Source organism: Dama dama, chromosome 33 (assembly GCF_033118175.1).
Source record: "Dama dama isolate Ldn47 chromosome 33, ASM3311817v1, whole genome shotgun sequence".
NCBI classification, from domain to species: domain Eukaryota; kingdom Metazoa; phylum Chordata; class Mammalia; order Artiodactyla; family Cervidae; genus Dama; species Dama dama.
The window spans coordinates 62,868,393-62,891,190 of NC_083713.1; the positions used below are offsets into that span (position 1 = coordinate 62,868,393).

The 22,798-nt window shown below is 40.7% G+C and overlaps 2 protein-coding genes and 1 non-coding gene across 11 annotated transcripts in view; 1 reads left to right on the plus strand and 2 right to left on the minus strand.

Moving 5' to 3' along the window:
* Window positions 1-3,624, minus strand: part of R3HDM1 (R3H domain containing 1) — a 152,905-nt gene extending 149,281 nt beyond the window's left edge. For 6 of the 7 annotated variants that reach the window (XM_061135664.1, XM_061135663.1, XM_061135661.1 and 3 more), the window contains exon 1: window positions 3,465-3,624. The gene's annotated coding sequence lies outside the window, so the exon portion shown is untranslated. Of the gene's footprint in view, window positions 1-2,547; window positions 2,672-3,464 lie in introns of those variants that run through there. The other variant, XM_061135659.1, reaches the window with a different exon arrangement.
* Window positions 3,625-4,322: 698 nt separating this feature from the next.
* The window catches only part of ZRANB3 (zinc finger RANBP2-type containing 3), a 285,930-nt gene continuing 267,454 nt past the window's right edge, over window positions 4,323-22,798 (plus strand). The window contains exon 1 of one of the 3 annotated variants that reach the window (XM_061135065.1): window positions 4,323-4,578. The gene's annotated coding sequence lies outside the window, so the exon portion shown is untranslated. Of the gene's footprint in view, window positions 4,607-22,798 lie in introns of all 3 variants that reach the window. The other 2 variants (XM_061135066.1, XM_061135064.1) reach the window with 2 other exon arrangements.
* On the minus strand, window positions 21,219-21,325 carry LOC133051328 (U6 spliceosomal RNA). Its single transcript, XR_009691830.1, has one exon. It is a non-coding gene; the product is annotated as a U6 spliceosomal RNA (small nuclear RNA).

Consider the following 22,798-nt stretch of genomic DNA (forward strand, 5'->3'; position numbering starts at 1 on the left):
ACATATACTTATTTGGAAAGCAAAGTTAAGTTAATAAAATTGTTTGATTTTATTATTTGATTCTTTGCCCATGTCTGTAACATTAGTAAACATTATCAGAATTCACATGGATCAAGTGGAAGATTTTACTTTTTTAGAAAAAGACTATTATTCTGAGAAGAATGGACACGCTCCCTTCTCTTTATGATAACCATCTCAGTTGATTCATCTTAAGTGATAAGCAGTAAGGTATCATCATTGTATGTAGATATGACTAAACAGTGTACTGATTCTGTGGTTTGGAGCAGCAAGTGCTATCTGAAAAGTTCGCTACCATTTGTAACCACACCTCTTTTGGCACACAGACTACCAACATATTTCTAATAGACCATGAAAGTGGTAATAGTGAGATTTTCTAATTCAAGCAGCAACAATATAATATAAACCCATCAGTCTTAAAGTGTTTATTACTATAACATTTTCAAGAATGGGAAAAAAACCCACAAAACCTGCTATCAACTCTCAGTACTTCTTTCTTTATTTCTGAGGAATTAGAACTTAACATTAACTGAAATGGGTATAATTAGTATAATTGGTATAAAGTGCCAGTACTAGAAAATCTTTCATTACTCAGCGATTCTTGTCTTATACATAGTATTTTTAAAAGCTTATTTCAATTTTACAAAATTTTCTACTGTTGCTGCCATGTAAGGTCCCTCAAAGGAGCACCCAATAGTATGGGTTCAGTAACCTAGGAGAAGTACCACATTATATACTTCAGCTCGTATTCAGCATCAGGTAAAGCTGCCTTGAACCCTGGCCAGACACTACTGTCAGAAGACTCATAAAAAACCTGTTTTCGAGCTAACCTTAAATTTGTCTCACTGTACACACTCCAAGGACACCATTATGTGTGAAGAACCAGTACATTTTCAAAAGTTCCTGGGAGGAGAAAGGAACAGTGTGTCTGGAATGTTGTTACACAGAAGAGAAACACTTAAGACCTGATAAATAACGAGAATTCAAAACAGCAACAAAATAGTAGTCAATCTATGGCCATAATGAATTCAAATAACTCACTTAATCTTACTAACAATATAAAAAGTTCAATAGCTGCCTGTCCCGGGTGAAAATGGATAGCAAGTACATAAACTTGATCTTGAAAACACAGCAGCTCAATAACACTTTAGAGGTATTATAATTATCACTAAAATAACCTGACACATACTTTTACTCCAGATAATCCATTTGAAAGTCAACACTTATACTTTGATGCAAAATCAAAAAATCTTCTATAAAATAATAACTCTTCTGTGCCTGATGACCAATTTCTCACGTCTTTCACTTTGAAAATGGCTAGTTACAAACTGCACTTTAAGTTACAATATAAACGAAAACCTCCACAGAACTCCTCACTAATAGAACATGTCCTGGGCGCCAACAACACCATAGGCATTCGAGAAACCAACTCATTCTCTCAATATGTGTGCCGGTGACAATAGTTAATGTTTAACATACATACTAAGTGTTAGTTGATGCTAGGGGTTTTACATACTTCATCTCTAAAAACTTCACAATTCCATGAACTGAGCATAACTATTCCCATTGTATAGATGAGGAAACTGAACTAAGGATCATAGAGGTGTCCTGTAGCTAGTAAGAGAATACAGAAGCCGTCTGTATTTTCATCAGCCCTTTCTCTACATAAGGCACATGAGATCTGAAAGCATTATATATTCTTCAATTAACCAACAAGTTTTAGAAAATGCTGGGCTGAGTACTGTATGCTCTGGGTACTTTTTGTGGGGAGCTGAGAGCACTTACCTTTCAGGTTTACATGGTTCATTTTTTAATTCTAACACACAACCAAATTTCTCTCAGATACTGAATCTATGAATCCAAGTCAATTTTATATCTAGGTATATTAGTTATGGAATATGGGAGATCATTAAGCCAGTACAGTCTTCTCAGACCCTGAAGAAAAGGGTCCAACACAGTCAAAACTCAAGTATTTCTTCAGAACCCTACTTTATGCTGGTTACAAGTAAGCCTCAGAAGTGGGCCTACGATTTTACCTATGATTACAGACATGTCCACAAAAAACTACAGAATCCAGTATTTAAGGACATATTCACCCAGACAAAAAAGCAAGGAGTGAAAAGATGAGCACTCAATCAACACGTGAGGAAGAAGAAATCCCTCGCAATACGGCCTAATGTGCCAAATTTTATCAAGTCGTGTGTCCAATTAACCTAGTCATACTGGTATCCTACTATGTAAAATATGACAGAGTTTACTGTTTCAAATATTACAAGTAGGCGGGCTGCCAGTTCGACTTGAACCATCTTTTTGTTATTCAAAAGTTCTTCTAATCAATGACATTTAGGCTAAAAGCAAACAGTTTCTTCAGATTACAGTTATGCAAACCATAATCTCAAGAGATATATATACACATACATATACATGCATATATATTCATGTACATACAATCATATATACATATATGTACACACACACTTTTTTTCTCTACTCTGGAAAATCATATTATAAAAACCATCTGCTACTTACTTACTAAGCCTTCCTATTTGAGCAAGCACCTCTTCGCCTTTTACTTAGTTGACCTGCTATCCCAATTATACACGGGACCTTGAAAGCCTCAACAGTTTGTTTCTGCATAAAAGCAAGCTCAAGGAACAGAGGCACTCTCCTCTGCACCTAGCAACAAAAAGAAGAGAACGACAAAAAACTTCAAACACACAGGGATCTGGGGGGCAGAGCCGAAGGCTCAACCCTGATGGGTGTAAATCTGATCCCCGAGGTCTGTGGCATTGACAGTCATTCAACTTTCTTTCCAATATTCCCACTGTGCTTTTTTCTGGTACCACACGCAAAATGTACCACCTAACATCTCATCAACCATTCGGAATGTCTTATTTACTTTCTAAAAATTTTCGGGGTGCAAGGCCAGGGGGCAGCGGCCGCGGGGTGGGCCGGGGAGCCCGGAGCACGGGCGCCAGCCACCCAAGAGAGCAGAGCCCCGCACGGCACCCGCTCCGGGCAGGCCTGCTGTGGCTGGTTCCCCAGTCCCTGGGGCTGCAAGAACAGCAGCCGCAGCCATGGCAGGGACTCGGGAACCTTTCCCCCGTCTCCTCCGCTAGGCCTCGAGGGGTTTGCTTTTCACATGGCCCCCGGGTGGGGGCGGTGGGCGCAAGGTACTAGATGCAGCTGCAGCCGCAGCGGCGGGCCAGGCGAGCCCGGGCTCCCTCAGAACCCGACCTCCCAGCGGGGCTGGCAGCAGGAGCACCTCGGCGGGGCCCTGGCTGGAGCGTCGACCGCTCGGCGGGGAAGGCCACCTTCTCACACACCACATCTCTCCCCTGACTGCCTCCTTCTCCGTTAGCGCTACCGGCTGGCGGGCGGGGGAGGGGAGCGAGGCGCGTTATTCCCGGGGAGCTGAAGGAGGGGGAGGGGAGGGCATCTCTTACCCGCGTTACTGAGGAGGAGGAGGCGGCGGTTGGAGCGCGGCGCGGCGGGGCGACGGCGGGGCTGGGTGGGTGCAAGTAGGAGTCTTACGAAAGGGAATTAACCCCATCACCAGCCCGGACACCGGCTCCAGCGGCAGCCGCGGCTGGCAGAATCCCGCCCCTTCCCACCACGCACTAGCCCCGCCTCCTCGTTCTCTTTGAGAGCAGTCGACAAATCATAGGACGTACATCCTTGGAGTGGCAGGAGGATTATCCAATCACACCTCAACAAACGGCCTTCTCTCCACCCCTTCATCTCCTCCCGGGCCGCGGGAGAGCCGTGCCAAATCTTTCTCCACCCTCAAGGGAAAAAGAGCCAATCGGCTGTAAGTATCCGCCCTTGAAGGACACAAAGGACAACCAATAATAAACCTAGGAGGACAGCCATTTTGCCCACTTGAGAAAGAGCCACCTTTTCCCACGAGTTGGAACCTGAGGTTGGGGGAGTTCTGGGAATTTTTACTGACCTCGATGTATTGGAAAGACAACTATATTTCCTGAAGAGTATTTATACTGTTTTATAAGAGGAAAGGAAAATTTTCGTCCTCCATGTGGTTGGAGGTGGGGGATGCTGCTGAAGGATTTGGCTCCTCCTCTCAGCGGTAACGGGCTCTGAGACCAACACCTGGTTTCTCCAGCTTCAATGGGGAAAGGCGGGGTGATTGCCCTTCTCGGCTTGTAGCCGACTACAGCTCCCAAAGTGCTTTGTCCCTGCCCATATCCTTTCCTCAGTTTGCTTCCCGCGGGGCCTGACGGGAATTGTAGTTGATGGGAGGTACCCACGCCGCCTCATCGGCCAATGAAAAAGAATATACTTCTGCAGGATTTGGAGTTTGTGGCTGGGAAGTAACCCCAGGGCTGTGGTGAAGCCTTTTCGCCACCCTAATAGAAGAGCGAAAAGGGTTAGAAAAGGGAGTCGGGGAAGAGTATTTTCTCGGAACGCGGTAGGGATTTTAGATTCCTACTATTTGCACTCTATTACTTTCAGTTTGTCCCTTTGAAGTCACTTCCGCTTTGGGACGGACACAGGCCAAACCCGTGGCGGGAGTTGGAGATTCTGCAGCGGATACACCAGGTGTGGTCGTCCGGGAGTGGCGTGGCGGGTTAGTTGGTTGTTTCTTGCGTGAGTGATAGGAAGTTGAACAGAATTTAATTGCATTTTAAGAAAGAGTGAATGAAATGGGATGGGGGTAGTTCCAAAGTCCAAGATGCCGTTCTCCAACCTCCTCGTCAATCCCGGAGTCTCACTTGTCTTTTGACTTGCCAAGTATTAGATTGCACGCATAAATTTGGGGGAGTGTGCCTCTAAAACCTTCACGTCTTCAGTTTGACTAAAAGGAACCGACTCAGAAGTTCTGAGCGAAGCCTTCCCATTTTTACAAACCAACTTCTAAAGGCTGGTTCCAAGAAAAACTGCAGAAGGGCTCATGATTGATGGATGAGAATAGTCGCATTACTTTTTTTTTTTTTTTAAGTAAAGCAAACATTAAACAAATGTCGACCGGATGCCAACTATAGTACCCCGATGAATACAGATCATTAGAAAGGGGTTGGAGCCAAAAGCCTAACAAGTTGAACACATTAGGCCCAGTTTGTGCCCCTGTCCGGGTGCTAAGTTGTGTATGTTTTTACCGTTGAACCTTCCCTTTGAGGTTCCTTGGATAACTCATTGATCAAAGGAAATGCAGAAGGTGGTATCAGACAAGGTCTTCCCCTCCTCTCCCGCAAAAACAGGACTCCCTCCCCAAGCCTGATGGCTTTCACCATCATTTTCACAGACTTTCTCCCATAAGTTCTTACTCAATTTTCTCTCTTCTTTCGCTGAGACTTAGAAATTATATTGAAAATATTTATTGGGAATTTAATACCGTGTTAGGCACTATGCCGCTTTCCTGGTGGCTTTACAGTCTTGTAAAGAATTTGCCTGCAGTGCGGGAGACCTGGGTTCCATGCCTGGGCTGGGAAGATTCGCTGGAGAGGGAAGGAATAGGCTACCCACTCTTGTATTCTTGCCTGGAGAATCCAAGGGACAGAGGAGCCTGGCGGGCTACAGTGCATGGGATCGCAAAGAGTCGGACAAGCCTGAGCAATTAAACCCAGGCCAACCAGGCACTATGCCAGATTTAGGAATAGCAGTGCCAAAAAGACTGGATCCTTATCCAAAAGTAGTGAGGAAGACAGAAGCCAAACAAAATTAATGATAGGGTTACTTGTTCTCCTATCTGTAAGTCAAATCTTCATTAGTCATGTTTTGCTAGTTTTTTCATTCTATATGTGGAGGACTAAACTAAGCATATTTTCTGTTTTTTTTTTTTTTTTTTTTTTAACTTCAAACATTGATAGGTTTGTGTCCTAGACTGATGAGTGGTGTTTATACATCAACTAGATGGTAAATTTTATAGTGTAATACTGGTAGATACAGGAATGTCATCACACTTTTCAGCCAAACAGTGTTCTGGGTCCTCCAGACAAAGTGTTGCCTCTTTCTTTTTAATGCTAATTGGGAATTTCTTATAATTTGCACAAAGTTCTTCTGTAGATGCTTAGATTTTTTTTTTGTCATGAGTGCTTCCAGTGTAAATCAAGTCAATAAATAGTAATGACGGCTTTCATTTTATTGACTGTTTCCTCTGAGCCAGGAATGGTGTTAAGTGCTTTCAAGAGTGTCCCGTTCAACAATCTGCAAGGATTGTTCTGTGACATTTTTATAGGTGAAACTGGAGCTCAGGGAAGACTAAAAAAATTTTTTATTGGAGTATTAGTTGATTTCAAACGTTGCGTTAGTTTCTCCTGTATAGCAAGGTGAGTCAGTTACGCATGTACATATATCCACTCTTAAATTTTTTCCCCTTTAGGTCATTACAGAGTATTGAGTAGAGTTCTCTGTGCTATACAATAGGCCCTTGTTAGTTACCTGTTTTATGTATAGTAATGTGTATATGTCAGTGAGCTTCCCAGGTCGCTCAGCTGGTAAAGAAGCCATCTGCAGTGCGGGAAACCTGGGTTCGATTCTTGGGTTGGGAAGATCCCCTGGAAGAGGGCATGGCATCCCACTCCAGTAGTCTTGCCTGGAAAATTCCATGGACAGAGGAGCCGGGTGGGCTTACAGTCCATGGGGTTGCAAAGAGTCGGACATGACTGAGCGACTAAGCATAGCACAGCACATATGTTAATGCCAATCTCCCACTTTATCCGTCCTCACCCTCAATAAGACTTTAAGGCCTCGGTCAGCAAACTTTGGAGCTGAGATTCACATCCAGCTCTGTCTCATTCCTGAATTCTTAACCACTGCTCATCCTGCCTCTTCTTTATTAATTCCGCAATATGTGCCATGCATATAGTGAGAAATGTGGAATTTCATCCTAGGATTCTGGAACCAATAGTGGCAGTCACTTCCTCTTTTGAGTTCTCCTTTGGCATCACATAATAATACTCATTGTATTTAAAAACACAGGAAAATATTTAAAAGGAAGTGAAGCCCGTTAGTATTCCTATTGCTCAGAGATACTTCTAGAAATTTTGACGAGTATCTTTTCACATCTCTATCTTAATAGGTACAGATGTCTATGAATAGTATGAGACTACTTTGCTCTTTTGTAAGTTTTCTTGACTCAAAAAGTAGGCTGTGACTATGACTGAAGATCAATATTATCATTTCTGATGGCTATCTAGAATTACACTGTATATTTCTAACATAACCATTTCCTAACTGTTCTTAATTGTGGTAAAAAATATATAAAGTTTACAGTTTTAACCCCTTGTAAGTGTATAGTACAGTAGTGTTAAGTATATACACCTTGTCATGCAACAGATCTGTGGAAATTTTTCATCTTACAAAACTGAAACTCTTTACTTACTGAACAACTTGACGACTCTTTTCCTGCCTTCCACAGCCCTTGGCAACCACCATTCTACTTTCTGTTTCCAAGAGTTTGACTTTATATGCCTCATATAAGTGGTGAAATCATGGAGTATTTGTCCTTCTGTGATTGGCTTATTTCATTTAGCATCCTGCTGTCATGGTTCATTCATGTCATGGCATATGGCTGGATTTCCCTTTTTTTTTTTTTTTTTAAGGCTGAAATAATATTTCATTGCTTACAGTCCATGTATATTCAGTATTTTATTTATCCATTCATCTGCTGGTGAACATTTATGTTGCTTCCACTTATTGGCTGTTGTGAATAATGCTACAGTAAATGTTAATGTCACGTCAAGATCCTCTTTTTAGACATATGTGTCTATATCTTTTTGGACATATGTGTTCTTTTGGATATTTGTATATACATATGTATACTTCTGGGTATATAGCTACACCCAGAAGTGGGATTGCTAGATCAACTATTAATTTTTAAAAGCAATGCTATCATGAGCATCATTTTTTTATGCTTTCCTGATTATCCCTTAAATCTAACTTTTTAGGAATAGTGTGACTTTGTATTATTTATTTACTAATACAAAACTCTGTAATTCCTAAATTGCTTTTCAGAGAGATTATGCCTGTTTTCTTTCCTACTAACTAACAGTGTTTCAGAGCACCAGTTTCCCATCTTTTATTCTATTCAGTCTGATTGTAAAAAGTGATCTGTCATTTATTTAATTCTATCTAGTTGAATTTGGTTGATGTTGAGCATCTTTTATGTGTACATTGTCCATTGTTGTTTAATCTCTTTTGAGTAGACTGTTATCTTTCACAGACTCTTAGTAATTTTAAAGAAATTACTTAATAGGTTTTTAACTTGTTGTGTATTTTGCTTTTACTTTCATTTTGAATTTGATGTTTTTAACTTTTTAATTCTGTTCTTCTTTGATATAGTATAAATTATTTTAGTGTTGAAATTTATGTATTTGCCCTTATGGTTTCTAGATTATTTGTGATACTTAAAAAAGCTTTATGATGAATAGAAAGTAGATAATAAAACATAATATATATATGCAATTTTTATCTGTTTTTACATTTGATTTTGAAACCATGTAGCCAGATTGGGAGTTGAGCCCATGGGTTGGGACTTGGACCTAGCCAAAACCCAGAATGGGACTTGAACCCACAGACTTTTAGCTGAGACCACATATAATCTTAGGAATTAATAAAGCTCATGTTCTTGATGTCTTTTCACAGCAAGTATTGAATGAGAAAGAAACTCATAGGTAAGAAATGGATTTATTTAGAGAGAAACACACTCCACAGGCAGTGTGGGCCATCTCAAAACGTAACAGTGGCCGCAGACTTTGGGGTTGACAGTTTTTATGTTGTTTAGTTGCTAAGTCATGGCTGACACTTCTGGACCCCATGCACTGCAGCACACCACGCTTCCCTGTCCTTCACTATTTTCCACAGTTTGCTCAAACTCATGTCTGTTGAATCGGTGATGCCATCCATCAAATCTCATCCTGTCACCCCTTCTCCTCCTGTCCTTAATCTTTGCCAGCATCAGGGTCTTTTCTAATGAGTCAGCTCTTTGCATCAGGTGGCCAAAGTATAGGGGCTTCAGCTTAAGCATCAATCATTCCAATGAACATTCAGTATTGATTGCTTTGATCTCCTTGCTGTACAAGGGACTAAAGAGTTTGCTCCAACACCACAATTTGAAAAAATCATTTCTTTGACACTCAGCATTCTTTATGGTCCAACTCTCACATCCATACATGACTACTGGAAAGCATAGCTTGGAGTGTATGGACCTTTGTCAGCAAAGTGATGTCTCTGCTTTTTAATACACTGTGTAGGCTTGTCATAGCTTTTCTTCCAGAGAATAAGTGTCTTTTAATTTGGTGACTGCAGTGATTTTGGAGCCCAAGAAAATAAAATTTGCCATTGTTTCCACTTTTCCCACATCTGTTTGTCACGAAGTGATGGGACCGGATACCATGATCTTAGTTTTTTGAATGTTGAGTTTTAAGCCACCTTTTTTACTCTCCTCTTTCACTTTATCAAGAGGCTCTTTAGTTCCTCTTCACTTTGTACATATGGTATCATCTGCATATCTGAGATTGTTAATATTTCCCCAGGCAGTCTTGATTCCAGCTTGTGCTTCATCTAGCCCTCCATTTCCCATGATGCACTCTGCATATAAATTAAATAAGTACAGTGACAGTATATAGCCTTGACATACTCCTTTTCTGATTTTGAACCTGTCCGTTTTTCCATGTCCTGTTCTAACTATTGCTTCTTGTCCTGCATACAGGTTTCCTAGGAGTCAGGTAAGGTGATGTAGTATTCCCATCTCTTTAAGAATGTTCCACAGTTTATTATGATCCACCCAGTCAAAGAGTTCAGTGTAGTCAGTGAATCAGAAGTAGATGTTTCTCTGGAGTTCCCTTGCTTTTTCTGTGATCCAGCGGATGCTGGCAGTTTGATCTCTGGTTCCTTTGCCTTTTCTATATCCAGCTTGTACATCTGAAAGTTCTTGGTTCACATACTGCTGAAACCTAGTTTAAAGGATTTTGAACATTACCTTGCTAGCATGTGAAACATGCTATTTTGAACATTCTTCCACATTGCCCTTCTTTGGGATCAGAATGAACACTGACCTTTTCCAGTCCCGTGGCCAGTGCTGAGCTTTCCACATTTGCTGGCATATTGAGTGCAGCACCTTAACAGCATCATCTTTTAGGATTTGAAATAGCTCAGCTGATATCCCATTACTCCACTAGCTTTGTTGGTAGTAATGCTTCCTAAGGCCTACTTGACTTCATAGTCCTGGATATCTGGCTCTAGGTGAGTGACCACACCATCTGGTTATCTGGGTTGTTAACACCTTTTTTTGTTTGTTTGTTTACGTATTCTGTGTATTCTCGCCACCTCTTCTTAATCTCTTCTGCTTCTCTTAGACCCTTGCTGTTTCTATCCTTTATTGTGCCCATCTTTGCATGAAATGTTCCCCTGGTGTCTCTAATTTTCTTGAAGATATTTCCAGTCTTTCCCATTCTGTTGCTTTCCTCTATTTCTTTGCATTGTTCACTTAAAAAGAAAGACTTTTTCTTGTCTCTTCATGCTGTTCCCTGGAAGTCTGCATTCAGTTGGGTATATCTTTCTCTTTCTCCTTTGCAGTTCAGTTCTCTTCTTTTCTCAGCTGTTTGTAAGGCCTTCTTAGATAACCGCTTTGACTTCTTGCATTTCTTTTTCTTTGGGATGGTTTTGGTCACCACCTCCTATACAGTGGTATAAACGTCCATCCTTCGTTTTTCAGTCCCTGTGTCTCCCAGATCTAATCCTTTGAATCTATTTGTATTTATGTTTTGTTCAGTCCCTCAGTCGTCTCCGACTCTTTGCGACCCCATAACTGCACCACGCCAGACTTCCCTGTCCTTCACCATCTCCCACAGCTTGCTCAAACTCATGTCCATTGAGTCAGTGATGCATCTCCTCCTTTCTTGTCCCCTTTCCCTACCTTCAATGTTTCCCAGTATCAGGGTCTTTTCTCCTGAGTCAGCTCTTTGCATCAGGTGGCCAAAGTATTGGAGATTCAGCTTTAGCATCAGTCCTTCCAATGAATATTCAGGGTTGATTTCCTTTAGGATGGACTGGTTTGATCTCCTTGCAGTTCAAGGGACTCTCAAGAGTCTTCTCCAACACCACAGTTCAAAACCGTCAGTTCTTCAACATTCAGCCTTCTTTATAGTCCAACTCACATCCATACATGACTACTGGAAAAATCATAGCTTTTACTAGATGGACCTTTGTTGGCAAAGTAATATTTCTGCTTTTTAATATGTTGTCTAGGTTGGTCATAGCTTTTCTTCCAAGGAGCAAGTGTCTTTTAATTTCGTGGCTACAGTCACCATCTGCAGTGATTTTGGAGTCCAAGAAAAAGTCTGTCACTGTTTCCATTGTTTCCCCATCTATTTGCCATGAAATGACGGGACCAGATGTCATGATCTTCGTTTTTTGAATGTTGAGGTTTAAGCCAGCTTTTTGTACTCTCCTCTTTCACTTTCATCAAGAGGCTCTTTAGTTCCTCTTCGCTTTCTGCCATAAGGGTGGTGTCATCTCCATATCTAAGGTTATTGATATTTCTCCCTGCAATCTTGATTCCACCTTGTGCTTCATCCAGCCCTGCATTTCACATGATGTACTCAAATATAAGTTAAATAAGCTGGTGACAATATGCAGCCTTGACGTACTCCTTTCCCAATGTGGAACCAGTTCGTTGTTCCATATCCAGTTCTAACTGTTGCTTCTTGACCTGCATATAGGTTTCTCAGGAGGCAGCTAAGGTGGTCTGGTATTCCCATCTCTTTCAGAATTTTACAGTTTGTTGCGATCCACACAAAGGCTTTAGCATAGTCCTTTCTCAGTTGTGTCCGACTCTTTGTAACCCCATAGACTGTAGCCTACGAGGCTCCTCCGTCCATAAGATTCTCCAGGCAAGAATACTGGAGTGGGTTGCCATTTCCTTCTCCAGGGGATCTTCCCCACCCAGGGATTGAACCCGGGTCTCCCGTATTGCAAGCAGACGCCTTTACCCTCTGAGCCACCAGGGATGTTTTTCAATGAAACAGAAGTAGATGTTCTTCTGAAATTGTCTTGCTTTGTCTATGACCCAACAGATATTAGCAATTTGGTCTCTGGTCCCTCTTCCTTTTCTAAATTGGGTAATTTCATAGGCTAATGAATGGGAGGAGTAGTCCAAATATTTGGGGGAAGGAGTGGGGATTTCTAGGAATTGGGCCACTGCCCATTTTTTGTCCTTTATGGTTAGCCTTAGAACTGTCATGGTGCCTGTGTATGTATCATTTAGCTTGTTGATATGTTACAGTGAATGTGTACTGAGGCTCAAGGTCTAGTGGAAGTCAAATATGTGCTATCTTGAACCTATTTGTTTCTAATAAGTTTATGTCATGTCGTCAGACTATGTTCTTCTTTTAAAGGTTGTGCCCTGCCCACCTCCCTCCTGTTTCAGTTTCACAATTTATATATACTTGGTTTTGTTTGGGTTCTCTTCTGTTTGATTGTTCTTTTCTTTGACTTGTACCATACCCATTTTCTTAATTTCTGTAACTTTATGTTTTTGTATCTGGTATGGCGTGCTTTCACTTCTTTAGAAATTTTCTCGCTGTTCTCACATTTTCTTGCTTTTTATTAGATGGATTTTGGTGTCATTTTCTTGTACCATACCCATTTTCTTAATTTCTGTAACTTTATGTTTTTGTATCTGGTATGGCGTGCTTTCACTTCTTTAGATGTTTTCTCACTGTTCTCACATTTTCTTGCTTTTTATTAGATGGATTTTGGTGTCATTTTGTCAAGTTAGAAACAAGTATCTGCACTTTTAATTTTTTGGCTGCACCATGTGGTATGCAGGATCTTAGCGCCCAGGTCAGGAACCGAACCCTTTCTCCCTGTAGATAAAGTGCAGAGTCTTAACCACTGGACTGCCAAGGAAGTCCCAATATCTGTACTGTTATATTTTAACAAAATGCAAGTTTGACATTTTTACAGATGTAGAATACTACCTAAAGGCATATTCATTTCATATTAACAGTACAGAATTTTTCATTGTATAGTCAAGGTTAATTGGGGCATTCTGTGCTTTGTTAAAATATGTTTTTATTAGAGTTGGAACTAAATGGTGACACTTTAAGAGCACATATAATTTTTAGCAATATATACTTACTTTTTATACAGAGGCTAATATTTTGTAGGGGCTTTCTGTAGGATCTGATAACTTCTGAATGCTTTTATTTCTATTTGTAACTACTTATTCTACTGTGTCTTTTCAGAGTACCTCAGATTCACCCTATCTCCTTAATGTGTTCCTCTTCTTTTTTACTCTCTATGTCAATTGTGTATTTGGTCATGAAATATTGAGCATCTCTTATGAAAGGTATTAGGTAATGGTCAAAAAGATGGGCTCCAGGCTGGGAAGGCTTGATTGTGAGTTCTTCCTTGTACTCCTTGAGTGACCTTTGGCAGAATACTTAACTATCAAGTGCCTTTGTTTACTTATCTGTAAAACTGAGACAAAGGAAATCGCAGGCCATTGTTAAACTAAAATGACTTAATATATGTAAAGCATTTAATATATGCCTGGTGCTTAGTGGGTGCTGGATTTTGTTAATATTATTTTTATTGACCTGGGCTAATACTAGAGTGATGCTTCCTAAGGCCCCCTTGACTTCACACTCCAGGATGTCGGACTCTAGGTGAGTGATCACATCATTGTGGTTATCTGGGTCCTTAAGATTTTTTTTTGTACAGTTCTTCTGTGTGTTCTTGACACCTCTCCTTAATATCTTTTGCTTCTGTTAGGTCTATACCATTTTTGTCCTTTATTGTGCCCATATTGGCATGAAATAATCCGTTGGTATCTCTTAATTTTCTTGAAGCAGTCTCTAGTCTTTCCCATTCTGTTGTTTTCCTTTATTTCTTTGCATTGTTTACTTCGGAAGGTTTTCTTATCTCTCCTTGCTTTTCTTTGGAATTCTGCATTCAGATGGATGTAGCTTTCCTTTTCACCTTTGCCTTTAGCTTCTCTTTTTTCTCAGCTATCTGTAAGGCCTCCTCAGACAACCATTTTGCCTTTCCTTTTCTTGGAGATGGTTTTGATCACCACCTCCTGTATATTGTAATGAACTTCCATCCATAGTTCTTTAGGCACTCTGTCTATCAGATCTGTTGCTTTGAATCTATTTGTCACTTCCACTGTATAATCGTAAGGGATTTGATTTAGGTCATACCTGAATGGCCTAGTGATTTTCCCTACTTTTTTTCGGTTTAAGTCTGAATTTTGCAATAAGGAGTTCATGATGTGAGCCACAGTCAACTCCTGATCTTGTTTTTGCTGACTGTATAGAGCTTCTCCACCTTTGGCTGCAAAGAATATAATCAATCTGGTTTTGTATTGGCCGTCTGGTGATGTCCATGTGTAGAATCATCTCTTGTGTTGTTGAAAGAGGGTGTTTGCTCTGACCAAACAAGTTTGCCAAGTTTTGTTCTCTTAGTAAAACTCTGTTAGCCTTTGTCTTGCTTCATTTTGTACTCCAAGGCCAAACTTGCCTGTTACTCCAGGTATCTCTTGACTTCCTACTTTTGAATTCCCGTCCCCTTTGATGAAAAGGACATCTTTTTTGGTGTTAGTTATAGAAGGTCTTGTTAGGTCTTCATAGAACCATTCAACTTCAGCTTTTTTGGCATCAGTGGTTGGGGCATAGACTTGGATTACTGTCATATTGAATGGTTCGCCTTGGAAACGAACAGAGATCGTTCTGTCATTCTTGAGATTGCATCCAAGTACTGCTTTTTGGACTCTCTCGTTGAATATGAGGGCTTTGGAAGCATCACTGTGAACAAAGCTAGTGGAGGTAATGGAATTCAGCTGATCCATTTCAAATCCTAGAAGATGATGCTGTTAATGTGCTGCATTCAGTATGCCAGCAAATTTGGAAAACTCAGCAATGGCCACAGGATTGGGAAAGTTCAGTTTTCATTCCAATCCCAAAGAAGGGCAATGCCAAAGGATGCTCAAACTACCACACAATTGCTCTCATTTCATATGCTGGCAGAGTAATGCTCAAAATTCTCCAAGGTAGGCTCCAGCTTCAACAGTACATGAACCAAGAACTTCCAGATGTTCTAGCTGGATTTAGAAAAGACAAAGGAACCAGAGATCAAGTTGCCAACATCCACTGGATTATAGAACAAGCAAGACAATTCCAGAAAAGCATCTGCTTTATTGACTACGTTAAAGCCTTTGACTGTGTGGATCACAACAAACTGTGTAAAATTCGTAAAGAGATGGGAGTACCAGACCGCCTTAGTTGCCTCCTGAGAAACCTGTATGTGGGTGAAGAAGCAACAGGACCGGACATGGAACTGGATATGGAACAGTGGACTGCTTCCAAATTGGGAAAGGAGTACGTCAATGCTGTATATTGTCACCAGCTTATTTAACTTATATTTGAGTACATCATGTGAAATGCAGGGCTGGATGAAGCACAAGCTGGAATCAAGATTGCAGGGAGAATTATCAATAATCTCAGATATGCAGATGATATCACCCTTATGGTGGAAAGCAAAGAGGAACTAAAGAGCTTCTTTATGAAAATGAAAGAGGAGAGTGAAAAAGCTGGCTTAAAATTCAGCATTCAGAAAACCAAGATCATGGCATCTGGTCCCATTACTTCGTGGAAAATAGATGGGACACAATGGAAACAGTGACAGACTTTATTTTCTTGGGCTCCAAAATCACTGCAGATGGTGACTGCAGTCATGAAATTGAAAGACACTTGCTCCTTGGAAGAAAAGCTATGACAAACCAAGACAACGTATTGAAAAACAGAGACATTACCTTGCTGACAAAGGTCCATCTAGTCAAAGCTATGGTTTTTCCAGTAGTCAACGTATGGATAGGAGATTTGGACCATAAAAAGTCTGAGCACCAAAGAGCCAATGCCTTTTAATTGTGGTGTTGGAGAAGTCTCTTGAGAGTCCCTTGAAATGCAAGGAGATCAAACCAGTCACTTCTAAAGGAAATCAATCCTGAATATTCATTGGAAGGACTGATGCTGAAGCTCCAAAACTTTGGCCACTGGATGTAAAGAGCTGACTTATTAGAAAAAACACTGATGCTGGGAAACATTGAAGGCAGGAGGAGAATGGGACGACAGTACAAGATGGTTGGATGGTATCACTGACTCATATTGATATAGCAGATATTAGATAATGGCAGTTTTAAAATGGATATGAGTCTGAACAAGCTCCAGGAGATGATGAAGGACAGCGAAGCCTGGCATGTTGCTGTTCATGGGTCACAAATAGTCAGACACAACTTAGCGACTGAACCACAATGCTAGAGTGGGTGTGTGCCTACCAAGTCACTTCCGTCTTGTCCAACTCTTTGCGACCCTATGGACTGTAGCCTGCCAGGCTTATTTGTCCATAGGATTCTCCTGGCAATAATACTGGCCATAATACAAGGATAAATAATAGTTTGCCTTGCCCTCCTCCAGGGGATCTTCCTGACCCCGGGATTGAACCCATTTCTCATATGTCTTCTGCATTGGCAGGTGTGTTCTTTACTACTAGCGCCACCTGGGAAACCCAATACTAGTGTACTGAAGTAAAACAGGATGAAAAGTTTGTGGTCCTTGACTTCATAAAGACATTGTAATGAGAGAGGAAACAGATCAAAATAATTTTCAATCACAGTAAGTGCATAAAGGAAGTGAACTGATACTAAGATAAATGTAGGAGAGTCCTATTGGGAAGTACTGCATATTCCTGTGGAACACTGATGGCTTGGGGTGAGTGATGCCTGTCGGAGTGGAAAGAAACGAATGGGTTTGCGATATGTTTGGGGAATAGTTAATAATTAATCAATTTAATGTGGCTAAAGAAGAAGTGAAAAACGAGAATGAACTCAATTTACTGGTTTGAGTAACTTCATGATTGCATTATTACTGAGAGAGTTGGTCAGGGAGCACACGGTTTGATGGAGACCAGAAGACTTTGGTCTTGGACATTTAGGCTAGAAATGTCTGTGTGTACGGTCAGGCCAGTCAGGACGGCTGTTCTGTTGGGCTCTGTGCGCTGCCTGCTCCACCAGCCAGTGTCTTCCTCTGTGCCCTACTCACCTGACTGACCTTCCTGCTTACATTTCCCCCAGGCCAACTAGTGATTGCTTTTATCAAAGAGATCTTGAGGGTGGGCTTCTCTACTGGTTTCCCAGGTAGCTGATGCACCCACCAGACATCAATTCCCCACCTAACCCCGGGGAGCAAAGGCTGCCACCTTGCCTTGCCTCCTGTTAGAAGCACATGGTGGGGTAGTTCTCCAGAACCCTGCTTTCAGACATGTAAGTGCCCTCATCCATTAAACTGCTGTCTCTGTTGCTAACTCCAGGCTCTTTCTTCGGTCTTAAAACTGGGCAAGTGCAGGCCTTATAGGACTGTGGGGTGCAGCCCAGCACTTTGAGACATCCAAGATGTCAGGTAAGTAATTAGATGTAGGAGTCCGAAGCTAAGAGATCATATAATATATTACCCAGACTATTTGTAGTACTCCTCTAAAGATTGTCCTTGTCCCCACATGCATTCTTACAAATTTGCCAAGGTAATATTTGTAAAGTAGTGACTTGGTTAAACTCTAGGAAAGGCTCCCAATTTCTTACAGAATAAAGTCTAAACTCTTTTTTTAATATGGCATGAGGAAACCTCCCTGACCTGACCTATTTTTACTTCTTTACCACTTGTCACAAAGCGTTTAATTTTTTAGTTATGCTAAACTGCTTAGGATTTTGTGAAACTTTATAGTTTTGCAATTATGGCCTCTTTCTCTTTAGAATCTCCTTGATTTTCCATCAGCAAATTCCCCTCTTTCTTTAAGTTTTGAGTTACACCAAGTATTTAAATAAGGTATACTGCATTCCAAGCATTTTTTCTAAGTGAAGCCTCCTTTGATTGCTTGCTACCTCACTTGGTTCAACACTCTCACTTATGTGTGGTATTGTTATGTATACTTCTTTCATAGCGCTTACTTCATTGTGCTGCAATTATTTGTTTATAACTCTTATTTCCATCTTAGATTTAGCTGGAGGGTGAGGCTCCAATGGCACAAAGTCATCTTTGTTTACCTGGCACCCTCTTCAATGCCTAATACATAATAGCCACTCAACAGTTACTTGTTGAATGAATGATTTTAAGAGGCAGTGTTGCATAATAGCAAAATTCAGACTTTACATTAGACCAGTCAGAGTTCTAGACTTAATATCACCACTTACCAACTGGTGATAAATTATTTAATATCTCTGAATCTCAGTTTTCTTGTCCTTAATGTGAGGATAATGATAACTTATCTTTGTGAGTTGTTTTGAGAATTATAGATTTTCTAAATTTTCCTACTGTACTGCCTGACAGAAAGAGATCATTCATTAGTAGGAGTTATTTTATCTGTCTGAAAACAGTTCCCTGTAGAATGGAAGATTGTAGTGTCCTTGCTTTTAAAGTAATTAGATATTAGATACGGCAATTTTAAAGTCCCGTCAGTTATTTTTAAAATATTATGTGATTTTATGGTTTTCTAAACTTGATCTATTATCATTTTAGAACATGATTCAATTTTATTAACAAAACATGATGTTAATTTATTAAATTTCGTTTGTAACTTACTGACAATCCTTAAGTATACCTATATCAGATAAAACACGAAGCAGAATGTTCTCTGTTATGAAACTATGAAGTATGGCAAAATATCAAATAGGTACATTTATAAATTCTGATGAAATCTGAAGAGTTCCTAAGATTTGAGTATATGATTTTGTGGGTAATAGCTGAAAGTATCTGAGTAGGTAAGTGACATCTTCATAGACTGCCTTTTCAAACTCATATTCAAACTGCTGCTGTTGTTTTTGTGAGTGTGTCTGTAACTGAGCAGGACCCTCTAGGGCCTTCCGGGCAGACCCTTCTGTCATGCCCTCTGCTTTAGCTCCTCTGTGTTTCCTAGCGCATAGTCTCTGGTGCCCACTTCCTGAGTGGTTTTACAGAGGCTAAAGTGAGAGTGTTAGTTGCTCAGTTGTTTCTGATGGACTCTAGCCCACCAGGCTCCTCTGTCCGTGGAATTCTCCAGGCAAGAATACTGGAGTGGGTAGTCATTCCCTTCTCCAGGGGATCTTCCAGACCCAGGGATCGAATCCACATCTCCTGCCTTGCAGGCAGATTCTTTACAGCTGCTAAAACCCCCACCAACTGGGAGAAAGTAACTGCTTAATTGTTGACCATGAGTACATAGCCCCTACAGCCTACAGGTGCCCAAGGATTGATGTTAGCCCCTGTGACCCCGCCCTGTTAGCTCACCATCAACCAGTCAGAGAATTGTGCACAGCTGATCACATGCTCTGGGATGCCCCTCCCTTTGCTTGCCTTTAAAAGTGGTTTGCCGAAACCTTTGCGGATTTCAGGCTTTTTGAGCATTGAGAGTCCTGGAGTTCTTGCTTGGTGTCCTGTAATTAATACTATGTCCGCTTTCCTTCTTCACAACCTGGTGTCAGTAGATTGGCTTTACTGCATGTCAGCGTGTGGACCCAAGTTTGTTTCGGTAACTTGTGTTTTCTGGATCCATGTACTTTAGAGCAGAGTTGTCCATTAGACTTCCATATTCACCATTTGTGGGAACTAGCAATTTATTTTAGCTCAATTTGTATTTCCAATAAGGAACTTGGAATTATTTCTGTTAATACATGCTTATTTCTGTACTTAACTTGGGGAAGCAGTGGTGTTACTAGCTTGTAGTCCTCCTCCCTCATCTTTGACTACTTGCTTCCTATTATCAGTGGATGAGAGGAGAGGAGAGGAGGAATGAGTAATCAAGTTGCTTGTCATAAGTCACCCAAGATTTATTTAAAATATTTTTACATTTACTTGTGTCCATGTAACCAAATTGCCATAGTAATTCGGACCATTTCCACTAACAATTTTTGTTTGGGATGAATTTATAAAATTTAGTTACCTAGATTAACTGAGCTTGTGTTTAAATTTAATTTTACTTATTTGGCAGTGCTAGGTCTTATCTGCAGCATGTGGGGTCTTTAGTTTTGGCATGCTGACTCTTAGCTGTGGCATTTGGGATCTAAATCCCCAACCAGGGATCGAACCAGGGCCCCCTGCATTGGGTGCTCGGAGTCTTAGCCACTGGACCACCATGGAAGACCCTGAACTTACTTTTAAATTGCAGCATTCTAATACCCTGATATTCTAACATGAAACCATATTTAATCCATATTTAATAAACTACCCCCTCTCTAATCTTAATCACTTTGCAAACTGTGTCATTTTCCCTGCTGTAACTTGAACTTGGTTTACTTTCTGTCTGCCTACATTCTGACTTCTACATTTGAATGCACACCTTAGCTGATCTGGTATGTTAGGTTTTTAGTTCCTCAACTGTCGTATTGCCTGTAAACTTTATTTTCACACTAGTTCAGCTACGCACTCCAGTGGTCCCATCTTATGTGGTCTCATCTCTAGGAATTATTCTACCTCTAGACTGTTTAATCATGGTCCCTGCCCTTTGAATTTTTTTGTTTTTAATATTTATTCATCTTTGGCTGTGCTGCAGTGTTTTTGTTGCTGCTCGGGCTTTTCTAGTTGGGGCGAAGAGTGGGGGACTACTCTCTAGTGTGGTGTGCGGGCCTCTCATTGCAGTGACTTCTCTTGTTGCAGAGCATGGGCTTTCAGGAAAGCAGACCTCAGTGGTTGTGGCTTCTGAGCTCTAGAGCACAGGCTCAGTAGTTGTGGCACATGGGCTTAGTGGCTCTAAGGTATGTGGGATCTTCCCAGATCAGGGATCAAACCCATGTCCTCTGCATTGGCTGGCAGATTCTTTACCACTGAGCTACCAGGGAAGCTCCTGAAGTTTTAATACAACAAATAATATCAAGTGCATAGTGCCGGGCACTGGTCTAGGTGCATGGAATACACCCGAAATAAAACAGACAAAAATTTATGCCCTTTTGGAGAGTTTCTAGCCTAGTGGAAAGAGAAAAAAACAAAACCCATGGTAAGTATGTAAACTATATAGTGTTTTACAAGTTGATGAGTGGTATCAGGAAGGAAAAAGTAGAGCAGGTAACAGATAAAAGGGAGTTCAATTTTTTTGTTTTAAAAAATTTTATTCTGAAAAATTTAAGATATATAGTCGCAAGAATGGTACAAATATGCTCTTAATCCAGAATCACATATTGTTAATGTTTTGTCATATTTACTTTAAAGTTCTCTCTCAAAAATATGTAACACTTTATGAATTTGTGTGTCATCCTTGTGCAGGAGCCGTGTTAATGTTCTCTATATTGTTCTAATTTTAGTGTGTGTGCTGCCTAAGCAAGCACAAACATTGTAGTTTTAAATAAGGTGGTCAAGTTAAGTGTTCACTGAGAGACTGGCATTTTAGGAAAGTCTAGAAGGAAACAAGGGCAGTAGCCATGCAAAGAGGAAGCAGTGGGGGATGGGGATGAGGAGAGTGGTATAGGCTGATGGACCAGCTGGTGTGGAGTCCAAAGCAGGAATGCGTAAGAACATAAGTTTGATAGGAAAAAGTGAGGTGGGGAGGTAATAGGAGAAGGGTGCAGAGTGTAGAAGGGCTGGTAAACCATTGACAGAGATGTTATCCAGGTAAAATCAGGAGCCACCAAGGAGTGCTGAGAAGTAATGTGATCAGATTTACGTTGTGAAAGTATTTCACTGACTGCTGAGTTGAGGAGAATGTAAGGAGCATGATGGCATCTGGAGGATCAGGCTGTTGCAAGAATTCAGGCTTAGAGGTAACATGATGGTGGCTCAGGTCGGGCGAGTAGGTGTGGAGGTGGTAGGAGATGGTGGGATTCTGGATATGTTTTGAATGTAGAGCCAACAGAAGATGGTGGTGGATTGGATGTGCAACGTGAGGCAAAACGTCAAGTCAAGGAATTGGTGTGAGTAACTGGCAAGATGGGATGGGGAAGACCCTTGATGGAGTAGGGTTTGCGAGAAAGATCTAGAGTTCATTTTGGCCACAGTAAGTTTCAGATGTCTGTTAGACGGCTAGGTAGAAATGTCTGGTTAAATATGCAAACAAATCTGAAGTTAAGAAGAGGTCTGATCTTCGCATACGCGTATGGGAGTCATTGGCATAGAGGTGGTATTTAAAGGCATGAAACCAATGAGATCTCTAAAGGATAGAGCAGAGGATGCTAAAACCCGAGCCCTTGTACTCTCTTAAGAGGACAGGGAGATGAGGAAAAGGGAAAAGTTTAGACCAAAACAAAATGATACATGATAAAATCCATGAGGGTGTAGTGTTCCAGAATCTAAATAAAAAAAAAAAGCGATTTAATGAAGAGGGAATGATTTACTGATAGTGAGATGCAGACTGAGAATTCCTTCATGCTCTCTTCCTTTTACTTCCAATTCATTCCCTTTATACTTTTAAAATATATATATTTATTTTTATTTATTTACTTATTTGACTGCACCAGGTCTTAGTTGTGGCATGCGAGATCTAATTTTCTGACCAGGGATCAAACCTGGGTCCCCTGAATTGGAAGCATGGCATCTTAGCCACTGAACCAGGGAAGTCCTTTGTATAAACTTATCTGGTTATTGTCTATTTGTTCTTCAGATCTCAGCCTTGATATGTATATCTGTTAAGAAGCCTTCCAAAACCCCAAATCTGAACACTGTCCCTCTTATATGTTCCACTAACATCTGCCTGGTACATTCCCTGTAGTGTTTCTTGAAAATTGTGTGTGTTCTATTTTATTATATATCCAGAGCCTTCTGCAATGTCTGCTCTACATAAACATGCAAGTATATTTTTTTTGTTG